The 26,473-nt window shown below is 46.2% G+C and overlaps 1 protein-coding gene across 2 annotated transcripts in view; it reads left to right on the forward strand.

Moving 5' to 3' along the window:
• The window catches only part of poc5 (POC5 centriolar protein homolog (Chlamydomonas)), an 87,926-nt gene that overhangs the window by 20,204 nt on the left and 41,249 nt on the right, over positions 1-26,473 (forward strand). Inside the window, exon 1 of one of the 2 annotated variants that reach the window (XM_034170118.1) lies at positions 20,885-21,073. The exons of the other annotated variant lie outside the window; for it this stretch is intronic. The gene's annotated coding sequence lies outside the window, so the exon portion shown is untranslated. Of the gene's footprint in view, positions 1-20,884; positions 21,074-26,473 lie in introns of those variants that run through there. 2 annotated transcript variants of the gene reach the window in all.

Consider the following 26,473-nt stretch of genomic DNA (forward strand, 5'->3'; position numbering starts at 1 on the left):
AGTCAGATGGTTACATGTACATTTCCATCCATCCATCCATCCATCCATCCATCCATCCATTTTCATCCGGTTTATCCGGAGTCGGGTCACGGGGGCAGCAGCTCAAGCAAAGCCACCCAAACCTCCCGATCCACACACACCTCCCCCAGCTCCTTCGGGAGAACCCCAAGGTGTTCCCAAGCCAGCCGAGAGACGTAGTCCCTCCACCGTGTCCTGGGTCTTCCCCGTGGCCTCCTCCCAATGGGACGTGCCCGAAATAACTCTCCAGCGAGACGTCCAGGGGGCATCCGGAAAAGATGCCAGAGCCACCTCAGTTGGCTCCTTTCGACGTGGAGGAGCAGCAGCTCAACTCCGAGTTCCTCCCGAGTGACCAAGCTCCTCATCCTATCTCTAAGGGAGCGCCCTGCCACCCTGCGGAGGAAACTTATCTCGGCCGCTTGTACTCACGATCTCGTTCTTTCGGTCATGAGCCAAATCTCATGACCACAGGTAAGGGTCGGAATGTAGATCGATTGGTAAATCGGTAAATGTACATTTCCAAGTCACTGAATATGTCTTGGCCTTTATTTACATCAATTACTAAGAAATACAAACAATATGGTACTCTATGGCAAATCTACTCTAAGATAGATAGTACTCAAAAACTGAGTGACCGTGCAAAAAGGAAACTACTGGGGGAAACCACCCAGACACACACAGCAACTCTGAAAGAATTACATTCTTCTCTGGCTACAACTGGAGAATCTGGGATTAGGGCAAGTTTTGTATTTTGCATCACCAGTTACACATTATGGTTGAGTGGAGCAGAGTAAGATTTTCTGAAAAAAGCAGACTTTAAAGTTCAGCTCCCATTTGCTGGGAGGCACATGGGAGACTCGAGCCTAGATAAAAATGTGCTCCAATTGTAATTCCGTTACCATAGAATCGCCCATATGGGAAAAAAAAGAAAATGGTCTGTGCAGCTCACATGTTTTCAAGGAAGCTCCCAGTATCAGTGTGTGAATATGATCATAAATTGCTTTACATTAACCCTGTGGAGTTGAATGACACGTCCTTGCGTAAAAAGTCACATGACCTATTTAAGAGGATGTAACACTCAATCTGCTGCACTCTAAGGCTCCCTTTAAATGTGTTTTGAATGTGGAGACTTCAACCTTTATAGCACTTTTTAAATTTTGTTGATAGGCCTAGTATAACTTGACCTCTGAGCATTTTTTACACCATGAGTTTTCATGAATATTATTGTCATTTTTCACTGCGCGTTTATGTTCACACACACAGCCAAAAGGATCATTTCCTTCTCTACTGCAGCAGCAACAGTGGTGGGAAGAAATATGACTCCTTCTTCCTCATCGGTTGGCTCCTGAAATTTTCCACCAATCAGAATTTACTAACCCCATGTGTGTTCACGAAACCCATGTGTGTTTGATCACAGCCCACCCACGCCACGTGGGTTTGATTGTGTGTGCATTTTCTCTTTGTTACTGGTGGGAAGCGTGTGTGGTTAGTGTTTTGTTGTTGTTTGGGGTTTTTTTTTTGTAAAAATGAGGTGTTTTATCAATATGGAGCAAGCGCTTCAGTTATTTTTTGAACTGGAGGAAGACGAAGCGTGCGGCGCGTTGTCAGAGTCTGAAACAGACAGTGAAGATTCTGGTCATGAAAGAGATGATCCCTCTTCTGTTCTGGAGGAGCAACCAAAGCAGATGGATCCACCAATGTGCTCACAGAGATCTGAAGAGAGGGTTGGAGCTTCCGCTTCTTTTTCCCTAGCCAGATCTCCACTCGGACCCAAAGAAGAGATACGCCCCAGCGCTGACAGCTGGAACACAGAGGCAGATGCAGACACTGGTCCAGCAGTAAGCAGATTTCAGCCTCAGAGAACACCAGGAGTCCAGGTTGATACACTTTCCACCCAAAGTCCAAAAGACCTTTTTCTTTTGTTTTTTGCAACTGACACAGTTAGAACAATTTGCACCAACGCCAATAAAATTGCTGCAAACAAGGGATTAGGGAAAAAAATATAACTGGACAGACTGTCGTGTGGGCCGCCAGAAGACACAGCCGGGGGTGACATCTGTCACTCATTATCTCTTGACAGCTGTCACCCATCTACACTTCATCATCCCACTCCATAAAGACCGGACGACATCTCCATCTCGTTGCCGAGATATCGTCTACCTTAGGAGGTAACCTTCTCAGCCTGCATATCCAGATAAGTGGTTACTCAGACGCTGCACGAGTGTGTGTTAGAGGTGGAGGTGGAATTCCCACCGTTGTTGTTACTGGGTGTTCACACACCCACATCTGATTGTCTCTGCTCCTCGCCAGCAGTACCACATCCGACACGCGGAGACAGTGGCCACCTGGGGTGTTCGGGATTTGGTGGCTCCAGTATTCTCCAGGTTCGGTGGCGGAGGAAATCGTGTGGTTCCGGTTCTTCTCAGGACAGACGTCCTCTATCCTCGAGCCTGCCCACACGTCACCTTTGCTAATTGACTATTGTACATATTCTGTAATCTGCTGTGTTTGGTTGTGCTTTTCACAACAGTAAAGTGTTCATATTTGACTCTTTCATTGTCCGTTCATTTACGCCCCCTGTTGTGGGTCCGTGTCACTACACTTTCACAACACAGACATTGAAATGGAAGCTCTGTACAAATTTTTTGGACTTCTGATATGCATGTCATTGGTGTCACTGCCAAGTCTCCAGGACTACTGGAAACAAAGATATATTTTGTCTTTGCCCTTTCCACCGAAAGTAATGTCCAGAGACAGATTTAGATCGATATTCTGGAACATCCACCTAGTGTAGAAATTAATAGAAAAAGGGAACAGCAGGTTATGACAAACTGTTTCAAGTCAGGCCTCTTTATGATGACAACCTCAGTGCCTGTCAGGCTTATTGAGAAGGGAGCTGGCAGTGGATGAAAGGATGGTGGCGACGAAGGCAAAAACTGGAATGTCTCAATATTTGAAGGACAAGCCAACAAAATGGGGCATGAAACATTTTGTGTTGGCTGTTTCAAGTAATGGCTACACACTCAAGTTCACCACTTACTCTGGCAAGACTGTGACCAGACTGTGACCACCAGTGAGCACGCGCTGTCGTACGATGTGGTTATGTACCTGATCCAGCCATGCTTACTTGGTACTGGGTACCACATTTACTTGGACAATTTTTACACAAGTCCCAAACTGTTCACGGACCTGACTAGGGATGGGTATCGAGAACCGGTTCCTTTCTGGTATCGTTAAGAAATGATTCAATCCACCGACATCAATAAGCTTTTTGCTTAATGATTCCCTTATCGGTCCTTCAGAGTGGCCGTTGTTTTTGGGGGTGTTTGTCAGGAAAATGATCATTTCTCTACACTGATTACAGACCCTGCAGCGGGTCTGTAATCAACTTTTCTGCAGCGCGGCTTTGCTTTGAACCTTGAACCAATTGAAGCAGTGGTTCGCAGATTGAAGCAGTGCTTTGATCTATTGCTTAGTTTGTTTTTTTTTTCTTTCGCTTTATCTTAATTTCCCCCGCTAAAACCCTAAAGAGCATAGTCTGTGAGTATTATTTACCTTTTTTATGTTAAGTGACCTGTTATGGTCTTCTGAAACAGTTGATAGATGTATTTTATAACTTAAAAACGGGGCCGATGCTAACACATTAGCATGTGTATGGCATTTTCAATGTTAAAGTTAGCATTAAGCAGTTGCAGCTGTCAGCACATTCGGGTGCATTTTTCTGTATAATAAGCGTTTGTTGTTGTAAAAGAGTCAAATGTATTACAAATTGCAATACTTTTTAAATTTATTTCTGTTTATATATTGATAATAATAGCAACCACAACAATAATAGTAATAATAACTAATCTAATGATTAGTTATTATATACAATTTTAGAGAAAGAGACAAAAAGAACCTGAAAAAAACACAGCAGAAAATATAAAACCAACTAACAATGAACATACATAAATAAATAAATACATACATACATACAGAAATAAATGTTTCCTGTGAACACCTAGTTACTCTTACACCTCCAATTCATCCCTGTTTTATTTAAGTTTAATGACAATTTGTTTTGGTCAAACTATATTTTCAATGTGTTAAGTTCTTCAGTGATTTCCTCCAGAACTATCTGCCAAGCTAGAAGAAGGCTGCATCCTAGTAAGGGCAGAATACTACTGGAATGAATTTGAATAAGGAAAGCTGTTTTGTTTTTTGTTTTTTTTTCTCACCAAAATGGATGATGCACTCACTGCAGTTTATTGTCTGAAATAGTCCCAGATTGCATTTCAGAGCTTCTAGAATTGAAACATTTTCATGCAGGTGGTGTTGGGGGTAATTTTGGATTTCAGCTTTTTTTGTTTTTCACCACTTTCATCCCTGAATATGTCAATCGTGAGTTATTTTGTGCAGATAAATGTCACTAACTGGGCCTCCTGTCTTGTTGCGAGAAAGAAACGAGAATCATCCTCCGTTCTGTTCACACAGCTCCAAACACTGCGCGGCTCTCTGCTGAGTCAAGTTAGAACGATAGAGTCCAGTTGGAATTAATAACTTCAAAGCGAAACACCATTTTGTTCATTTTTATTTATGTCCAGAGATCAAGGATACAGTGACCAATTTCATATTTATTTACTTTAAGACTCAATGAAATACATAGAAAACCTGTAAAGCCTACTTTTAGTACAAAATTCACAAGAGGTATCGATAAGGGAATCGATAAGGAATCGGATCAATAAGCAGAATCGATAATGGCATCGATATCGATAAAATCTTATCAATACCCATCCCTAGACCTGACTAACATGAAGTTTGGGGCATGTGGCACATACAGGGAGAACAGACGAGGATGCGCCAGAGGGAGGGCAAATGCTCTCACAAAAAAAATCTGAAAGAGGATCTATAAGATAGATAAGAGAGGGGCCTCTGGTGTTTGTAAAGTGGATGGACACACGGGAGGTGTCTGTGTGCTCCACCATCCATCATGAGTTTTCGGGTGAGACAGTGCGGAGAAGGGTGAAGGATGCGAAGAATGGACGCTTGATGGTGAAAGACATTCCCTGTCCTACACCAGTGTTGGCTTATAATAAAAACATGAGTGGTGTCGACCTATCTGACCAGCTCATCCAGTACTACTCCACCCATCGGAAAACTGCACGCTGGTACAGGACAGTGTTGCTGCACTTCCTTGACATTGCTACCACAAATGCATTCATCTTACAACGTGAGATCAGCAGTGTCAAGCAAGAGCAGCCCATGACACACAAGGACTTTATGGTGGAGCTGGTGTGTCAGTTGTGTGGCACAGACAAAACAGGTGTCCCACAGAACAGGAGCCAGAACCACGTTTCTGTGCCAGTTGTGACACGCACAGATCCTCGCCAAAAACCCAGAAAAGGCAGATTGAGGTGCTGATGGTGCCTTCAGGGGGACAACAAGAGGAGTGACACACCGTGGAAGTGTCAGGTCTGCGATGTGCCCCTCTGTGTTGTGTTGGACAGGAATTGTTTGTTTGTTTGTTTGTTTGTTTGTTTGTTTGTTTGTTTGTTTTGAGTGACACAAATAGTTTAGCATGTTCTGCACTACATTGTACATATGTTTTTAAATTTACCATTTATATTTACATTCTAAATCTTATTTTGACATCTGATTGTTTTCTAAATAGCTTAGCATTAGCATTTCCTGCACTATATTTGTACATATGTTTTTGAAATTCTAAATCTTATTGTGAAATCTGACTGTTTTGTAAATAATTGTACAAAAAACGCCTGAAGCATTTCCTGTATTTATGTAAACAGTTGTATTTAACTTTGTTTTTGTTGCTACATTTGTACATATGTTTTTGAAATTTACAATTTATATTTACATTTGAACTTATGAAAATGATTTGTTAAACAAGTTTGTGGTTTTCACAGTAAAATCAAAGCTTTTCTACTCGGATTTTATGTTTTTTGTGTGATTTTAGGTTCACTGTGTTAATACAGTAGGTCAGAATAAATGAAAAACTGTAAAGTCACACAAGTGAGGCTGAGCTGAAAAAAAAATGACATCAAACAAGGCCAAGTAAACACTTTTTAAAGGTAAATTATAAAGGTAAAACCAAAAGTAGTCAAAAACGGCCAGTTATACCCTGGACTCCAGAGGGTTAACAAATAGCTGCAAAAACGTACAAATGTTAGTCAAGCTGGTGTGACAAAAATCACCATAAGAGAGAAGCTGCTAAGAACACATCACCCAAACCTTTCAAGACATGTGAATCTTCTGCTTTAAAATGGAAATTAGGAATCTGTGGAAGAGCAGCACCCCGTCATTCAACAAAAACCTTCAACTCCCCACGGAGCAGCGAAGATTATCTTCTTTTTGCACCTTACAATTCTGGGTCAAAATCACAGCCTGCAGAAATGGTTAGAACATGCAATAATGAATGAATAATGTGTGCAACTACTGATTTATCTCCTTCAGTGAAATGCTTCAGTCTTGAGTCGTGTGAAAGTTCAGTACATCAGGTAATCAATAATGATTATTGCAATAAACCAAAATATCACAGTTTTTCATTTTCAGCTAAACCAGAGTCTCCTCACACCTCCACAGAATAAAGTACTCTTTGCACACAGCCAGGTGGTGAGGGAGCCGCTGTCCAACTTCACCATTACTGCTGAGACAGACCATATGTCTCCTCCCTCTGGAGGCTGTTCCAGCCCTGGACTGCCAAAATGTTACGTTTACTTCAAATACAGTAATTTTATCCATTTTCACAAATGTTTATAATAATGTGAGCAGAAATTGAAGTCAAAATGCAGGCATCAAGCCAGCAGAGATGAAGGTAAAATCTATATATTAAAAGTCAAGTGGCCTCCCTGTATGCATGCGTATGGCTTTGATCACCACCTCGTGTAGCCCTCAGCATACTGCTGTGTAGGGGAGCAAAAACTCGGCGTGGAGCTGCATAAAGGCCCTTTCACACCAGGCTTGCATACAGTTGCGTTGTGATGCGCATGGAGTACGCTGGAAAATTGCGCAGCTTTCGGTGTAGTCTCTGTGTAGGCTGTGTGTGTTTGCATGTGGTTGCGTTCCTAGTCTTGATTTCAGTTGCTTACTGCCACATATGTAACCCTCGCTGCTTTTCCTGTCCACTTCTTTTTTTACTGTGTGGAAATGCGCTCCGTTCTCAAAATGGTACATGAACGACACTCATGGGGCACTCGGGGGGGGGAGAGAGAGAGAGAGAGAGAGAGCAAAGAAACAAAGCAGTGGAAATCACATCTTTCCGAGTGGCACTTGAAAACCCTGTTGTGGCAGTTCACAGAAGCATGTGACTTTGAGCATGAAGGTTTGAAAAGGTTTAAGCAATCAGCAGCAACAGACATTCGTGTGACAACAGATTTGATCCACAGAGCTATGACACATGTCCCTGAGTAAAGCAGGAAAAGCAGTGTTATTGCATTTCCTTCTGAACGTTTGAGTCAGTGGATTATGCATGAGATAGTCCTTATGTGCGTGTGTGCAAGTGCGCACGCTACTGTTGGGGAAAGTGTAATGCACGGACCCACAACAGGGGGCATAAATGAACAGTCAATAGATAAGCCAATAAATACAATTTATTGCAGCAAATGTGCACAACAGGTCAAATACTGCTTTTAGACAGTCAATCACAAAATACAGCAGGTGACGTGTGGGCAGGCCCGAGGGTAGGAGACGCCTATCCAGAGAAGAGCCGGGACCCACAAGATTCCACCGCCTACGGAGACCTGCAGTACACCGAAGCCGCCAAGTCCTGAGTCCCCTGGTGGCCTCTGCTTCCAGCTGTCAGATCCGGTACTGCTGGCAGGAACAAAAACAGGTTAATGGCGGGTGTGTGGACACCCAGTAAGCAGTCAGCAAAAGATAACAGTTCCTTCCTGAGGGAAAATCCACCACTCCCAGAAACAGGAACGCTGAGAATGTGCAGTACCAATTGTATACTTAAAGTTCAGGAAAGTGCGGAGTGGGAAACGCCTACTCCCTCCAACCTCCACAAAACCCAGCTCCAAGCTGCAAGCATACAAAGGTTACGACTGCAAACTCAGTAGCAAATAATGTGCGAACGGCACAGAAACGGCTGAGAGGTTACCTGCGTGGTAAGCTGATATCTCGGCAGAGATGTGGTGTCTCCTCCAGGCATTTATGGTGCAGCTGATGGTGATTGCTGACAGCTGTCAGTCCTGGCTCCTGGATGGCAACTGCGCCCTCTGGTGCCTGAAACCAGACAACAGGCAGGGCGCCCTCTGGCGTTGGCCAGCAGTACCTCCTCTTCGGGCGGCCCACACAACAGCCCCCCCCCCCCCCAACGGGCGCCTCCTGGCGCCCGACCAGGCTTGTCGGGGTGTCGCTGGTAGAACTCGGCCAGGAGGGCCGGATCTAGGATGAAGCTCCTCTTCACCCAGGAGCATTCTTCAGGTCCGTAACCCTCCCAGTCCACCAGATACTGGAGACCCCGACCCCTCCGGCGAACATCCAGGAGCCTGCGGATTCTTCTTCTTCTTCTTCTCGTGTGTGCGTTCCCAGGTCTGCTGGGGGCTCCCCTACCGTTCTGAGGGGGGAGCAGCACATTAGTCTTTTAGCTTTTCCTCGATCCGTGTAAGAGCTTTTGCAGTTTCTCTTAATTTGGTTGTATCTTCTTCAAAGATATCCTCCGTTGTTACTTTCGGGCATTCTTGCCTATTGACTTGCTGGCATTCCTCTAGTATATGTTTTTGGGTTTCCTCCTCAGCATTGCAGAACCTACAGGATACATTGGCATATTTATTCCTATAGTTGCATTTTACTGCCAGCATTCTTGTTCTTGCCATCATGATGCTATGTGCTTCCATCCTGTTTAGTTTGTCCAGGTAGGGTTTCCTTTTTCCTACTTCCGACGTTTTTACGTTTTCAATGTAATGTTTTACCTTTGATTTGATCTCTCCTTGTTCTTTGATATTCTTCTTTAGCTGTTCGCCTATTTTCCTTTTTATATCTCCTTTGCTTGTTTGATCCATTATCTGCAGTTTTTCCTTAATCCTGTTGACTTCCCTTTTCCATGGTTTACTGTTGTTGATTATTCTTTTCATTAGGTCTGATCCTACTGTATTTATCCTTTTTTGGAAGTTGACCTTGTTTTTTTGTATTATATGGTCTATATCCCAGAGCCCTGTTTCCGCATACATGATTTCTCTCGGTGTTGTTGGTAGTATTAGGAGCCGTTTTAATATATTGTCCAAGATTTAGTTCCTCATTTTCCCCTCCTTTTTTGTTGTTACCACTGACTCTCCTGCATACACAATTATTGGGATTATGCATGATTCCACTAGTTGCCAGATAACTCTCATCTCTATTCCTCTTAGGTCCGGGCTTCCTGCTATTTGTAGGATGGTTTGTAAGGCTCCTTCTGCTTTCTTTTTTGCTTCTTCTATTTGGTCGGCTTGGTTGTTGTTATTGTTGATTATTTTCCCTAGGTATTTGTAATTTACACATTTTTCCAGTTTTTTGGGTCCTATGTAGAAATTTGTATCATCTTTTGGTTTCCCTATCATCATAACTTTACTTTTTTCTTCCCCAAATTCTATGTGGTACCTATTTGCCAGATCATTTGTTATATTTAGCATTATTTGCATTTCCTTGGCCGTCTCTGCTATGAGGGCTATGTCGTCCATCCATAGTAGGCATCCTATTTTTTTCCCTGTACCTGTCTCTATTCCAAGGTTGCTATTCAGGATCTCTTTGCCTATTTCGTCTATTAGTAGTGCGTACATTATGACTGACAGGACTCCTCCTTGTCTAGTGCTGTCTTTGATCTGTATTTGTCTTGTAAGTCCATATCTGGTCATTATTGAGGTTTTCAGGTTTTCATTGAGCTCCTTTATTTTTAGCCATATTTTATCTCTTAGTCCATTTTTGTAGAGCGTGTACATCAGAGCATCTGCCCAGGCTTTATCATATGCTTTGGTCACATCCAGGAACGTTATGTATCTTGGTCTTTTGTTGTCAATCACGTGGTTTAATAGTAAAATATGGTCTGCAGTTCCTATGTTTTCCTTACCACCTCCCTGTAGTTCATTCATTTGTATCAGGGGTTTTATTCTATGATGTAGGATTCTTTCATAAAAATTTCCCTATGTTGGTGCTGAGGGTAATTCGCCTTTCATTGGCACATTTGCCTTTTTTCCTTTACCTTTGTATATACTTACAATGTGGCCGTTCCTCCATTCATCAGGGATTTTGTTTGTATGTGCCGTTTGATTAAACATTGTACAATATATTTTCATAGTGCCATTTGTTGCATTTATGAATATTTCGTTTGGTATGTTGTCTGGTCCCATTGCCTTTTTCCGTTTTAGTTTTCTCTTTACCCGCAGCATCTCTTCGAGGTCTATTTTTGGTATGTTTTGCGGTCTTAGTTGGTTTGTAACTCTCTCAACGTCTGCCGATATTCTATTGGTCCATGCCTCATACTCCGGTTTACCTTCTCTTGCTGTCCACGCAGGCTCGCCGTCGATGATGCGGGCAGGAGGCGGCGCTGGTCCGGGGGTGCAAAGGTCCGAGGTGTGATACGGTTTGAGCTTGGAGACATGAAAAACTGGATGGATCCGCAGTGAAGGTGGGAGTTTCAGCTTCACTGCGGCTGGACTGATGATTTTGGTGATCTTGAATGGTCCGATATATCTGTCCATCAGTTTTGGTGACTCCGTGTTGAGCGGGATGTTCTTTGTAGACAGCCAGACCTCCTGCCTGGGCTGACATTCTGGGGCCGGGGCGCGTCGGCGGTCTGCATGGCTCTTTGCCCTCGTCCGGGCTTTCAGGAGGGCAGAGCGGGCTTTTCACCACACCCAACGGCACCTCCTGAGGTGGGCCTGGACCGAGGGAACCCCGACCTCTCCCTCCACAGCTGGAAACAATGGGGGCTGGTACCCCAAACACGCTTCGAACGGGGAGAGGCCAGTTGCAGACGAGACTTGGCTGTTATGAGCGTACTCGATCCAGGCCAGATGTTGACTCCAGGCCGTCGGGTGCGCAGATGTCACACATCGCAAGGCCTGTTCCAGCTCCTGGTTGGCCCGCTCTGCCTGTCCGTTGGTCTGAGGGTGGTACCCGGACGAAAGGCTCACGGTGGCCCCCAGTTCCCTACAGAAACTCCTCCAGACTTGCGAGGAGAACTGGGGACCACGATCCGAGACGATGTTCGCAGGGATACCATGCAGACGTACGACGTGGTGGACCAGGAGGTCTGCAGTCTCCTGGGCCGTTGGGAGCTTCGGGAGGGCCACGAAGTGGGCCGCCTTGGAGAACCGGTCGACTATCGTCAGGATGGTTGTCATTCTCTGGGACGCAGGGAGACCCGTGACGAAGTCCAGGCCGATGTGGGACCAGGGGCGATGAGGCACTGGCAGCGGCTGGAGGAGTCCCTTATCTGGTTGGTATACTGCCTTGCCTCTGGCACAGGTGGTACAGGCCCGGACATACTCCCGGATGTCGGTCTCCATAGATGCCCACCAGAACCGCTGCCGGACAACTGCCACGGCCCTTCAAACCCCTGGATGGCAGGTGAGCTTAGAACCGTGACAGAAGTCCAAAACTGCAGTCCTAGCGTCTGGTGGGACATACAAACGGTTTGATGGTCCACCGCTGGGGTCCGGGTGACGCATCAGGGCCTCCCTGATGATGTTCTCCACGTCCCACGTCAGTGTGGCGACGATAGTGGACTCTGGGATGATGTTTTCCGGTGGATCCGACAGCTCCGTTTTGACTTCTTCTTCATGCACCCGGGACAGTGCATCTGACCGCTGGTTCTTGGTCCCAGGGCGATAGGTGATCCTGAAGTCAAAACGTCCAAAAAATAGAGAACAACGGGCTTCCCTGGGGTTCAGACACTTAGCAGTCCGAATATACTCCAGGTTCCGATGGTCAGTGAAAACCGTGAATGGAACCGCAGCTCCCTCCAACAAGTGTCTCCACTCCTCCAGGGCCTCCTTCACCGCCAGGAGCTCCCGATTGCCGACATCATAATTCCGCTCTGCCAGGGTCAACCTGCCGGAGAAATAGGCACAGGGGTGGAGAACCTTATCGGACTCCCCGCTCTGGGACAGCACGGCTGCTATCCCTGAGTCAGAGGCATCTACGAGGTCTATTAGAAAAGTATCCGACCTTATTATTTTTTTCAAAAACCATATGGATTTGAATCACGTGTGATTACATCAGACATGCTTGAACCCTCGTGGGCATGCAAGAGTTTTTTCACGCCTGTCGGTTACGTCATTCGCCTGTGGGCAGTCTTTGAGTGAGGAGTGGCCCACCCTCTCCTCGATTTTTTCATTGTTTAGGAATGGCTCAGAGACTGCTGCTTTGTTTGATCAAAATTTTTTCAAAACTGTAAGGCACACCTGAGTGGACACCATTCGATAAATTCAGCTGGTTTTCGGTAAAAATTTTAACGGCTGATGAGAGATTTTGGTCTGGTAGTGTCGCCTGTTGTATGGCTGGGGGGCCTGGCTGCCTTTTGTTTCTGTCTTTTGTTTTTCCTTCCAGGTGGCTTGCATTTGGGACTGAGTGGCTGTGTTGCTGAGGTTATCAGGACCTCACCCTGATCACCTGCGGCTCGTCAGGACTCACAGCTGAGGTGCATCTATATGGATTGGAACATGGTGGCATTTAAGACTGGAGTATACAGTGTTTATTTGCCAGAGACTCGACCTTGTGACCAGACGGGTGAGATCGTCGTCTCGGGGAGCCATCTTATCATCAGTGGATGCAGAGAACGTCCAGGGTTTGATGCACGGTCTGTGAAAGAGGAGGGGGTGAGGTCTCACGCTCGTCAGCACACTTCCTGAGGTACGTTAGATTTTGTGACTAACATTTATACAGTCAGTAAATGTGGTGTCCCTCACACCTTTATTATATTGAGCTGTATGTTAGTCATGTATCGGCTTCCACTGCAGTGGAGTTTTGTGAACTGGATGTTCCATGCCTGCAGGTTGGGAAGCTGATTAGTAATCAAGCCAGGAAGTGTTTGCTGTTTGTACACCTTTAAGTGTTCTCTCTGTGTGTAGAGTGTGGACTCACATACTGGTTCCTTCTTTCACAGACTCGGTTTGTTGCGGCCACCTGGGGGGTGTCGGCGGGGTCCTTGGGTCCGAACAGCTTCTGGCTCCGGACCGTTAGCGCTGCTGGGAGTGCACCACGCCAGACCGCACTTTCTGTTATTTTTGTATCACTGTTATGTATTAAATTCAGTTAGCCTTTGTACCGTGCTCTGCTTATTTCATACTGGGTCCTTCAAACGCTGGTCGGTTCTCCGAGCTGCGTCCGACACATAACAGTAGTCTCTGGCCAAACATCACGGACCCAGCGGTAGCAGAGACGGTAACGCGCCGGGAAGGCGGCAGCAGACGTTCAGAAGTTATCCGGATCAGTTGCGGGTGCTCTCCGCCCGGATGGTGCGTGTTTGAGACCCATTACTGAATACTGATTCGTGCTCTCTTGCAGCCGTGTTCCTGTGTGTGCCTTATCCGTGGGTCGTGGTGGAGTGTGACTGGCGACGGCTTCGCGTCGCACTTTGACCGGATAAGAGGTTTGAACGGGAGCTGCAGGAGTGAGTCTGTAATGGGTGAACGCGCACGGCGGAGCTCTGTGGCACGGGTCGCGGTGCTTCCTGTGTTACAGTCGTAGCCCCGTTTCCACGGATAAAGATAACTACTGCGTCTGTTGTATCAGCTCCGGCGTTATTTAGTTGAATCACATTTTTGGTTGTGTGTTGCTCACAGCTGCGCACAGAAAAGCAGCTCGTTTGTTTTCTCAGTTACCAAAGGGGGTTTTTCATTTTTAGCACTTTGGCTCCCTCTTTTGGTGACTGAGTCACATTACCGTCAAGCTCTTAAGTTGGAACAGGTGTGTTCCATTTGTTGGAGCTTGACGGTATAAATCACTTATTTGTTTTGTGTTAGTTCATTTTGTGTGGGTGTTTTTTGAGTTGGTTTTTGTGTGGGATTTTATTTTTTGTTTTTCACTATTTAGTGTCTGGGGTCGTGACCCTGCAGTTCTGCCAAAAAAAAAAAAAAAAAAAGGACCCGAGCAACCTTATGTCAGTCGGTTAGTCTTTCTTTTTATATATTTTTTTTTTCAGTTTCACCTCCCAGGGTTTGATGGGACAGTCCCCTGGGGGGTCATGGGGGGGGGTATTTGGGTTGTTGTTTTTTCTTTCTTTTTTTTTGTTATGCCCTCTCTTCTCCTCTGACTCCAGCCGTGTGAGCCGTAGTGTCGGCGTTGCTGGAGTGGTGCAGTTAGGTTGTGCTGGGCGTTTCCCAGGTAACCTCTGCACCCGGGAGGGGAGGGGGGGTTTGGGGGTATTTTCTTTTTGTTCCCTCTCTTCTCCTCTGGCTCCAGCCGTGTGAGCCGTAGTGTCGGCGTTGCTGGAGTGGTGCAGTGTGGTTATGCTGGGCGTTTCCCAGGTAACCTCTGCACCTGGGGGGGGGGGGTGTTTTCCCCCCAGTTTCCGCCCTCAGGGTTTGACTGTGGTGTCCTCTGGGGGGAAAGGGCTGTGGGTCCATCTAGCCATAGACGGCCGGGGCTGGGTCCGTTGGTCGTGAGGGGAGGCGTCTCCTGTGGTTGACGAGTGGTCCTCTGGGAGGCGCTGGGAGTCCCCGTGGGTGACATTGGATCCCAGAGGGACCTCGGCTGTGGTTATTACTCCTGGAGCTGGCGGGAAGTCCTCTGGGGGGTGTTGGTCCCTACATGTCATTTGGGGGGGGGGGGGGGGTGTTTTAGCGCTTTTATTTGTAAGCTTAAGTTTGGGGTTTTTGTTTTCTCCTCATCCCGGTGTTTGATAGGACGGTCCCCTGGGGAGGGGGGGGGGGGGGTGGTTTGGTTGTTTGTGTTGTCTTTTTTGTTTTATGACTAATGACCGCACATGGTTGGATAAAGGCTGACTGCACAGGTTTAAGAACTCCTGGCCACACCTGTGCTAAGTGACTGACTGAAACAAAGGCAAGGATGCAGCCAGAGGAGAGGACATCAACCATTCTATTGGAAGACAAATGCAGATGCGGTTTCCAGCCATGGTCCCTGGAGGGGGGTGTTTCTCCTGGGCCAGGATTGTGTGGTCGCCGGGAGGCTTCCCGTGAGGGTGGGGTACTGTTGTATGGCTGGGGGGCCTGGCTGCCTTTTGTTTCTGTCTTTTGTTTTTCCTTCCAGGTGGCTTGCATTTGGGACTGAGTGGCTGTGTTGCTGAGGTTATCAGGACCTCACCCTGATCACCTGCGGCTCGTCAGGACTCACAGCTGAGGTGCATCTATATGGATTGGAACATGGTGGCATTTAAGACTGGAGTATACAGTGTTTATTTGCCAGAGACTCGACCTTGTGACCAGACGGGTGAGATCGTCGTCTCGGGAGCCATCTCATCGTCAGTGGATGCAGAGAACGTCCAGGGTTTGATGCACGGTCTGTGAAAGAGGAGGGGGTGAGGTCTCACGCTCATCAGCACACTTCCTGAGGTACGTTAGATTTTGTGACTAACATTTATACAGTCAGTAAATGTGGTGTCCCTCACACCTTTATTATATTGAGCTGTATGTTAGTCATGTATCGGCTTCCACTGCAGTGGAGTTTTGTGAACTGGATGTTCCATGCCTGCAGGTTGGGAAGCTGATTAGTAATCAAGCCAGGAAGTGTTTGCTGTTTGTACACCTTTAAGTGTTCTCTCTGTGTGTAGAGTGTGGACTCACATACTGGTTCCTTCTTTCACAGACTCGGTTTGTTGCGGCCACCTGGGGGGTGTCGGCGGGGTCCTTGGGTCCGAACAGCTTCTGGCTCCGGACCGTTAGCGCTGCTGGGAGCGCACCACGCCAGACCGCACTTTCTGTTATTTTTGTATCACTGTTATGTATTAAATTCAGTTAGTCTTTGTACCGTGCTCTGCTTATTTCATACTGGGTCCTTCAAACGCTGGTCGGTTCTCCGAGCTGCGTCCGACACATAACAGTCGCCGTAAGGACGGCCCACGGTGCCTGATGGCGATCTGCGCTTCGAGGCGGCAGCGTCTCGCCGTTTCAAGTTGAAAACTTCCACATTTCAGGCTCTGTTGACCCAGTAAGTCGTCAGAGAACAGAGAACTTTCAAAAGAAGTCAGCATGAGGAGTTTATTCGGACATTCCATTGTTAATGGACATTTTGTAATGAAAGAACGTGCGAGCAGAGTCGCATGTCGGGCCAGACCCGACTGCAGGGGGTCGCGACAGGAAAAACACCTCCGTTGGAAACCTTAATGGGCAAGTTGGAACATGCCCAAGCTGTTAAACAATTTCTCAGTTACTCACTTGTTGAAAGCCATCAAAAGCCACCTGAATTTTACAAATGTTTTCAACACGGAGGTGTTTTTCCTGTCGTGGCGCACACAGTGACGACTCTGCGAATTTGCACGCACGTCTTTCATTAAAAAATGTCCTTAAACAGTGGAATGTCCGCAGAAAGTCCTCATGCCGGCCTCTTCTGAATCTTCTCTGTTCTCTCATGACATCCTGGGTGAATTAAGCCTTAAATTAGGATGTTTTCAGGTCGAAAAAGGCCGACGATGGCGCCTGGAAGCGCTGCGCGACGTCCCGCTCCGTGGGAAGTCCTTACACCGACAGAAACACCCCATAATCTCTCATCAGCCATTAAACTTTTCACTGAAAACCAGCTTAATTTCTCGAATAGTGTCCACTCGGATATTCCTCACAGGTCCAGAAAAAAATTTGATAAAGCAACGCGCGCCGTCTCGAGCAGCGTGTGAAACAAAGGAATTCAGCCGAGAGGGCTGAACCACATCTCACTCAAGGCCTGCCCACAGGGAAATGACGTCACCGACACGCGTGAAAAAACTCACGCATGCGCACGAGGGTTCAAGCATGATTGGTGTAATCGCACGTCATTCAAATCCATATAGTTAAAAAAAAAAATAAAAGTGTCGGTTTCTTATCTAATAGACCTCGTACTTCCACAACAAACTGGCGGCTAGGATCGGGTTGCACCAGAACTGGCGCAGTAGAGAACCGGCGTTTCAACTCCCTAAACGCGGCTTCGCACTGATCCGACCAGGTGAAGGGAACTTTTGGGGAGGTGAGGGCTGTAAGGGGACCAACAACCTGACTATAGCCCTTGATAAACCTCCGATAAAAATTAGCGAAGCCGAGGAACTGTTGCAGCTTCCTACGGCTTGCCAGTTGGGGCCAATCTCTCACCGCCGCAACCTTGGCTGGATCAGGTGCGACGGAGTTGGAGGAGATGATGAACCCCAGGAAGGACAAAGAAGTACGGTGGAACTCGCACTTCTCGCCCTTCACAAACAGTCGGATCTCCAACAACCGCTGCAGGACCTGACATACATGCTTCACGAGTCTCAGGATCCGGGGAGAAGATGAGAATATTGTCTAGGTATACGAAGACGAACCGATGCAGGAAGTCCCGCAAGACGTCATTTACCAATGCTTGGAACGTCGCGGGGGCGTTAGTGAGGCCGAACGGCATGACCAGGTACTCAAAGTGACCTAACGGGGTGTTAAATGCCGTCTTCCATTCGTCTCCCTTCCGGATCCGAACCAGGTGATACGCATTCCTAAGATCAAATTTTGTAAATATTTTGGCTCCATGCAGGGCCGTGAACACTGCATCCAATAGGGGCAATGGGTATCGGTTGCGAACCGTGATCTCGTTCAGCCCTCTATAATCAATGCATGGATGGAGTCTGCCGTCCTTCTTGCCCACAAAAAAGAAACCAGCACCTAACGGGGAGGAAGAGTTCCGGATCAACCCGGCAGCTAAAGAGTCCCGGATGTAGGTCTCCATTGATTCGCGCTCGGGGCTTGCTGGACGGATACTCAGCGCCCAGGATCAAATCAATGGCACAATCATACGGTCGATGCGAGGGAAGCGTGAGTGCCAGATCTTTGCTGAAAACGTCAGCAAGATCATGGCACTCAGCTGGCACCACCGTGAGATTGGGAGGGACTTGCACCTCCTCTTTAGCAGTCGCACCGGGTGGGACCGAGGATCTTAAACACTCCCGGTGGCAGGTTTCGCTCCATTGAGCCACAACACCAAACGGCCAGTCGATCCGGGGAATGTGCTTACTAATCCATGGATAGCCCAAAATAACTCTGGAGGTAGAAGGTGTTACAAAGAACACGATCTCCTCCCTGTGGTTTCCAGACACAACCAGTGTTAAGGGCTGTGTCTGGTGTGTGATTAATGGAAGAAGGGTGCCATCTAGTGCCCGTACCTTCACTGGAGAAGGAAGGGCCACTAGAGGGAGCCCTACCTCCTTAGCCCATCTGCTGTCCAGTAGATTCCCCTCTGACCCCGTGTCAATAAGTGCTGGGGCATGAAGGGTTAAATCCCCACTGAGGATCATGACTGGGACTCGTGCGGATTTACGTGCACTCCCCGCGTGTGTGTTATGGCCCACCCTTAGCCCAGTCTCTAAGGGCGAGTGTTGACATTTTGACCGTTTGGGGCAGTTTTTCTGCGTGTGCTCCTTCGAGCCGCAGTGAAAACACTCCCCACTGACCAGCCTCCTTTGTCTATTTTCTGATTTTATCTTGGCCCTGCTTGTTTCCATAGCAACGTCAGCAGGGGGAGCTGTCATCACGCGGAGAGCTCTGGCTTTGGAGCGTGGGGAAGGTGGCGCCTTTTCGGACCCGGAAGGAAGAGGGACGGCTCGTGCCCGGCCACGCCCCTCACCTCGCTCCCGTCGACGTTCCTCTAATCGGTTGTCTACCCATATAACGAGGTCGATAAGCCCGTCTAATTCCCGTGGCTCGTCCTTAGCCACCAGGTGCTCCTTAAGAACCGGAGACAGTCCATTTACAAAGGCGGTGCAGAGCGCTACCGCATTCCAGCCGGCTCTCGCTGCCGCGATGCAGATGTCGACTGCATACTCAGCAGCGCTCCGACGCCCCTGTCGTATTGACAGCAGCACGTTTGAAGCAGTTTCGCCTCGATTCGGGTGATCAAACACCTGTCTGAACTCCCTCACAAACCCAGTGTAAGTCGTTAGAAGCCATGAACAGCTGTCAGTCCTGGCTCCTGGATGGCAACTGCGCCCTCTGGTGCCTGAAACCCAACAACAGGCAGGGCGCCCCCTGGTGTTGGCCAGCAGTACCTCCTCTTCAGGCGACCCACACAACAGCTACAACTTAGAAGGTGAAAGTGCCTGGAGCGACCGCTGGCAACCACGCGCGTTCCATGCATGAGAAGTGGACATGGACATGTCCCCTTGCTGGACATCCATCCGTGAAGAGCTAAACTGGACATGGACATGTCCTTCCACTGGCGATTTGTCCGTTAGCAGGAGTTAATGGGCTTTACTTTCTGCAATCAGAGAACTGGAGGAGGTGAAAAAGCAAAGTGAAGCTGCATCTGGCTGTTGTCCATGCAGTACACTGTGAGAAGTGAACAGTGGACGTGGAAATGTCTTCCCGCTGGAGATCTGTCCATGAGAACTGGATGTGGACATATCCTCTGAATGTGGAAGTTTGGCTCACCTATTCTTCTTCCATGGTTTTGAAGGTTCACTGTCAGAAAAGTCCAGCTGGATGAATAAAATCTATCAATCCAGGTATGTACTGATAAAAGGATTTTTCGCTGTGGTGTGTAGAATTGTGGAGGCTTGGTGTACAGTAGTGCCGTAGATTTACAAACATTTACGGAGTATTGTGTAGACTTGCTTAAAAACTGTGTACTTTCTATGTCCTGTCTTCCACACTGAAAAAAATTAAACCTGTTTAATTTTTTGCGTCCACTTCGCATAGCCCTCAGCATACTGCTGCGGAGGGGGAGCAAAAACTCGGTGTAGAACTGCTTAACTCAGCGTACACGGTACGCTGCAATACGCAACTCTACGTTGGCCCCGGTGTGAAACCTCCAACACACTCGTAACATACTCTTCCTTTAAAATTACCCTAACACCACTTCTCTTCCCATCCACACCGATACAACCTTGAATCAACCTATGCTTCTGCGCTTACTTCCCTTCCACTTGGTGTCTTGCACACACAATATTGTCTACCTTTTTCCTTTCTGTTATATCAGCCAGCTCTCTCCCTTTACCAGTCATACTGCCAACATTCAAAGTCCCGACTCTCACTTCCAGCCTTTTAGTTTTCCTCTTCTCCCCCTGTCTGTGGACATGTTCTCCTCCTCCTCTTCTTCTTCTTCACCCAGCCGCAGCCAAATTTACACCAGCACCCTGTTGGGTAATGCACTGGTGGTGGTCATTGTTAACTCGGGCCTCAACCGATTTGGTATGGAAATTCATTTTGTACTCTACATGGTTGGGTTGGCTTGTTTTATGCCGGATACCCTTCCTGATGCAACCCTACTCATGTATCCGAACTTGGGACCAGCACTCAGACTGTGCTGACTGTACACCCCATGAGCTGAGTTATGGTAATACAGTACTTGTCATAATAGTAATAATTCTTTTTTAAATTACACTTGTGGCTGTAATAAATAATGAATCCTGGTGAACTATTCCTAGACACATAAAACTCTGTTAGGCTATATATATATATATATATATATATATATATATATATATATATATATATATATATATATATATATATATATATATATATATATATATATATATATATATATATACACATTGCATTTATGCATGCTGCATTTATGTCTTTTAACTTCTGGATATTATATGCGAAAAAGAAAAAAACTTACTTTAAATTATTTTCTTAATTTACTTTATTTACACATTCCCCAAGTGTACTGTATTTTGTTTTTCTTTATTTTGTGTTTTGGAGTGTTGTACGCACACTCCAGACCAGTAGGTCGCAGAAGATATCGACCGCTGAAACAAAGAGGAAGAAAAAGACGAAGAAGACATGATTTCAAATGACGTAACTGAGAGTCGTTGTTTCTATGGCTGTGTGTGAAACAAACGTCGGTTTAAAAACTGCTGCTCTTGTCTGCTTCAGCTTTAAACTGTAGCTTGGTGTGTCGTGTGATAGACTGTTGTAAAGTGTCAGAGTTAAAAGCAATTCATCAATCAAGCAGCGTGTTTGTGAAGGTAGGCGTGCAGGGTGCTTCTTATCCATTATTAGTTCCACAGTCTGGTAGTAAACTGTTATAAAACTACAACTAGCCGTTGATAATCTTGACGGGGTCTAAAGATGAAAGTGTATCATATGTAGCTTTTTTTTTATCTGATTAAACGGCGTCGAAAAGTCACATAAGTTCTCTTTATATAGAAGAGGATTAATTTCGTCTCTTACCCGATTATGTCGAGTGTGTTTAAAAAGGATTAGCATAGTGAGTTTCTTCACGTTTCAGATGTTTTAAAAAATAATGGATAAATCCAGTTTCTCATGTTGTTAAATATTTTTTCTTCATAATTGTCGATGCTCTATTTCTGTTTTGTTTCGTTTGTTTTTTGGGGGGGTGGGGGGCAGGTGACCTGTGTACTGTGCTTTTTGTGTATGTATCGTGAGTGTTGAGTGCATGAAAATTCAGTAAGGTATGTCTTCTATAATACATTACAATTCTAAGGTAGAACTCTACTAGTATATACTAAGGTATATCTAAAACAAAAAAGAAAGTAGAAAAGAGTAGAGTAGAGCCACTTCGGTGCCTGGTCTTGAGAACCAGGGATGGTAGCTTTTTTATCCCATGGGAACTCTCCCTACCCCCCCCCCAAGCAGCTCAAGAAAAACGACATCATGTATAGAGGGTTTTCATGTGATGCATCGGTCACATGATTTTGTGTCCCGCAGCCATTCTGGATTACGACTCGGTGGTCCTTGTGATACACTACATGCATTTGGCGAACAATTGCAGAAGCTTCAACGTCAGTGTGAAGAAGCCTCATGGCACCATGGCACTGAGAGATCCGCCACTACCAGAAATCCACTGCTCCTAGAATTTTATTTTATTTTATTCGGCAATAAAATTATATAAGAATACATAAAAATACCGCCGAGGATAACACAAGAACGCTTCCAATACGCATGCTTATTTACATTGTGGTCCTCAAGCACCAAGCTGCTGATCCGCAAGATGCCCTTCCAGCGCCTGGTGAGAAAAATCGCTCAGGACTTCAAGTCCGACCTCCGCTTTCAGAGCTCCGCTGTGATGCTCTGCAGGAGGCCAGCGAGGCTGACCTGGTTGACAGCTTCCTAGTTCACAATATCGCAGTGTGACACTGTCGGCCAGTTCGTTACATCACCACTAAATTCACTATCTGGTATAAGATACGGATCCACTGAACCAACTGCTACACATCTATCACGATAAATAGCTTTATCTCGAGGATTTTAGCATCGTAATAACCATACATTCTCTTAATTTTTCTATCACGCGCCAGCCTCCTTGTAATCCAGAATGGAGACGGCACCTGTCCTGCAGCAAATCGGTCACGTGATTGAAAACCCTCTATATAAGTGATATTTACACAAAAAAGGTAATAAACAACATACGAGGTCTGTTAGAAAAGTAACGACCTTTTTATTTTTTTCAAAAACTATATGGATTTGATTCATATGTTTTTACGTCAGCCAAGCTTGAACCTTCGTGCGCATGCGTGAGTTTTTCCACGCCTGTCGATTGCGTTATTCGCCTGTGGGCAGGCTTTGAGTGAGCACTGGCCCACCCCTCTCGTCGTTGTTTCATTGCAAGGAAATGGGGGAATGATTTGGGCTTTTTTTCCATCAGAATTTTTTCAGAAACTGTTAGAGACAGGCAGCTGGAAACCATTTGAAAAATTTACCTGGCTTTCGGTGAAAATTTTACGGGCTTCACAGAGAATAAGGAGTGTTACTACAGCTTTAAGGACAGCCCACAATGGCGCGCCGCGCTCCGAGCCGCCATCGAGAGGCAGAAACCACCACATCATTTCTAAATGGATCGCTGTGTGGAGCCGGGACCGTCGTGTGCAGTTTCTCTGGTTGTCACAAGAGCTGGACATCAGCCATTTTCCGGCAGATTTCACTTTTAACAAGAGATTTTGTCATGGAAAGCTGCGCGGAGGCTTCGCGCGTCACGACCGATTCGCTGATGAAGCGAGACAAAGGAACACCTCCGTTTCGGAGTGTCAGAGGACAAGTTGGGACATGCCCAGCTCTCCACAATTTCTCTTATACTCACTCGACTGGTAAGCACTGAAAGCCAAGATAGGCATGTCCCTACTTGTCTTTTAACACTCCGAAACGGAGCGAATCGGTCGTGACGCGCGAAGCCTCCGCTGTGGTGGCCTTTCTGCCTCTCGATGGCGGCTCGGAGCGTGGGGCGCCGTGCGCCATTGTGGGCCGTCCTTAAAGCTGTAGTAACACTCCTTATTCTCTGTGAAGCCCGTAAAATTTTCACCGAAAGCCAGATAAATTTTTCAAATGGTTTCCAGCTGCCTGTCTCTAACAGTTTCTGAAAAAATTCTGATGGAAAAAAGCCCAAATCATTCCGCCATTTCCAAGCAATGAAACAACAACGAGAGGGGTGGACCAGTGCTCACTCAAAGCCTGCCCACAGGCGAATGACGCAACCGACAGGCGTGAAAAAACTCACGCATGCGCACAAAGGTTCAAGCTTGGCTGACGTAAAAACATATGAATCAAATCCATATAGTTTTTGAAAAAATAAAAAGGTCCGATACTTTTCTAACAGACCTCGTATACAAGAAATATAGTTACTTCATAATATTATAGGAGTTTGCTTCTTCGACTGGGAGCTGAGATAGCCTACCATGCACCCCCCCCCCCCCCCAACAAAATGCCACTTGATTTTTTTTCAGCCTCTATAATGTCCTTAAGTGGAAATTTGAGTGGTAACAGGAAAATAACTCATTCCCGATGTCCCGAACTACTGACTTGGATGCTATTTGCCTTGTGTTGAACACGTTCATGGCACATATCATATACAGTGAAATTTACTAAGAAAATGCATTTACCTTCTCTGTGATATGTCCAAAGCTATAAAGTTTTGCAATGTTTTACTCATAGACAGTTCTAGAATGATGATTCATATGTCATATGGCAATATAGATTCAACCCCAATTCCAGTGAAGTTGGGACGTTGTGTAAAATGTAAATAAAAAAAAAATACAATGATTTGCTATCCTCTTTAACCTATATTCAATTGAATACACCACAAAGAAAAGATATTTAATTTTCAAACTGATAAACTTTGTTGTTTTTATTTGCTCATTTTGAAATGGATGCCTGCAACACGTTTGAAAAGTTGGAACGGGGCAACAAAACGCTGAGAAAGTTGAATGCTCAAAGAACACCTAATTGGAAACAGGTGATTGTCATGATTGGGTATAAAAGGAGCATCCCCAAAGAGCTCAGCCATTCACAAGCAAAGATGGGGTGAGGATCACCACTTTGTGAACAACGGCATGAAAAAATAGTCCAGTAGTTTAAGAACAATGTTTCTCAACGTTCAATTGCAAGGATTTAGGTATTCCATCATCTAACTAACATCATCATCATCATCTAACTAACAATCCATAATATAATCAGAAGATTCAGAGAATCTGGAGAACTTTCTACACGTAAGCAGCAAGGCCAAAAAGCAACACTGATTGCTCGTGACCTTCAAACCCTCAGGCGGCACTGCATTAAAAACCAACATCATTGTGTACCGTGTGGGTTCAGCAACACTTCAGAAAACCAATGTCAGTTAACACAGTTCGTCGCTACATCTACAAGTGCAAGTTAAAACTCTACCATGCAAAGCGAAAGCCATACATCAACAACATCCAGACACACTGCCGCTTTCTCTGGGCCCGAGATCATTTGAAGTGGACAGAAGCAAAGTGGAAACGTGTGCTGTGGTCTGATGAGTCCACGTTTCAAACTGTTTATGGAAATCATGGATGTTGTGTCCTCCAGACAAAAGAGGAAAATGACCATCCAGATTGTTACCAGCGCAAAGTTTAAAAGCCAGCATCTGTGATGGTATGGTGGTGTGTTAGTGCCCATGGCATGGGCAACTTGCACATCTGTGATGGCACCGTCAAATCTGAAAGGTACATCCAGGTTTTGGACAAACACATGATGCCATCCAAGCAACGTCTTTTTCAGGGACGTCCATGCTTATTTCAGCAAGACAATGCCAAGCCACATTCTGCACGTGTTACAACAGCATGGCTTCGTAGTACAAGAGTGTGGGTACTAGACTGGCCTGCCTGCAGTCCAGAGCTGTTTCCCATTGAAAATATGTGGCGCATTATGAAGCGCAAAATACAACAACGGAGACCCCGGACTGAAGTCATACATCAAGCAAGAATAGGAAATAATTCCACCTACAAAGCTTCAGCAGTTAGTGTCCTCAGTTCGCAAATGTTTATTGACGCAATCTGCTCAGCCCTGCACCCAGCCCTCACCCATCTGGACAAGAAGGACTCATATGTGAGAATGCTGTTCATAGACTTCAGTTCAGCGTTCAACACCATAATACCTCAACAGCTCATCTGCAAACTGGACAAACTGGGGCTCAGAATTTCCCTTTCCAACTGGCTGTTGGACTTCCTCACCCAGAGACCACAAGCAGTCCGTGTTGACAACAACACCTCGAGCAGCATTGTATTGAACACAGGGGCTCCCCAAGACTGCGTGTTCAGTCCACTGCTCTTCATATTACTGACACATGACTGCACAACAACCCACAGCACAAACCACACAGTGAAGTTTGCGGATGACATAACTCTGGTGGGGCTCATCACCAAGGGCGATGAGACTCACTACAGGTAAGACGTCAACCTTCCGACCATGTGGTGCAGAAACAACAACCTCCTGCTGAATGTCAGCAAGACCAAGGAGATTGCTGTTGACTTTCGGAAAGGTCACATCCAACACCTGCCACTGACCATCGAGGGTGCTGCTGTGGAGGGAGTGAGCAGCAACAAATTCCTGGGGGTGCACATCAGTGAGGACCTGTCCTGGACCATCAACACTGCATCACTGGCAAAGAAGGCTCAGCGGCGTGTCTACTTCCTGCGCAAACTCAAGCGGGCAAGTGCTCCATCCAACCATCATGAGCACTTTCTACCGTGGCACCATTGAGAGCATCCTTTCCAGCTGCATCACTGTGTGGGGCAGAAGCTGCACTGACTACAACAGGCAAGCCCTGCAGCGAATAGTGAATGGAGATGGAGGGATCATTGGTGCCCCACTCCCCTCTATGCAAGACATATACACCACCCACCTCACCCGCAAAGCAACCACAATTGTGGGCCATGAAAGCCATCCCGCACACAACCTGTTTAGCTCTCTGGATAGAGGTACAGGAGCTTCCGGTCCTGCACCACCAGACTCATATATATATATATATATATATATATATATATATATATATATATATATATATATATATATATATCAAATCTGTTGTCCATTACCAGTGTCCTGCACTGTTTCACTTTATCACTACCACACCACTTGCACACTGTCTTAACAAAAATCTGCTGCTGCTACGA

Source organism: Thalassophryne amazonica, chromosome 5, assembly GCF_902500255.1.
Source record: "Thalassophryne amazonica chromosome 5, fThaAma1.1, whole genome shotgun sequence".
Classification (NCBI taxonomy): Eukaryota; Metazoa; Chordata; class Actinopteri; order Batrachoidiformes; family Batrachoididae; genus Thalassophryne; species Thalassophryne amazonica.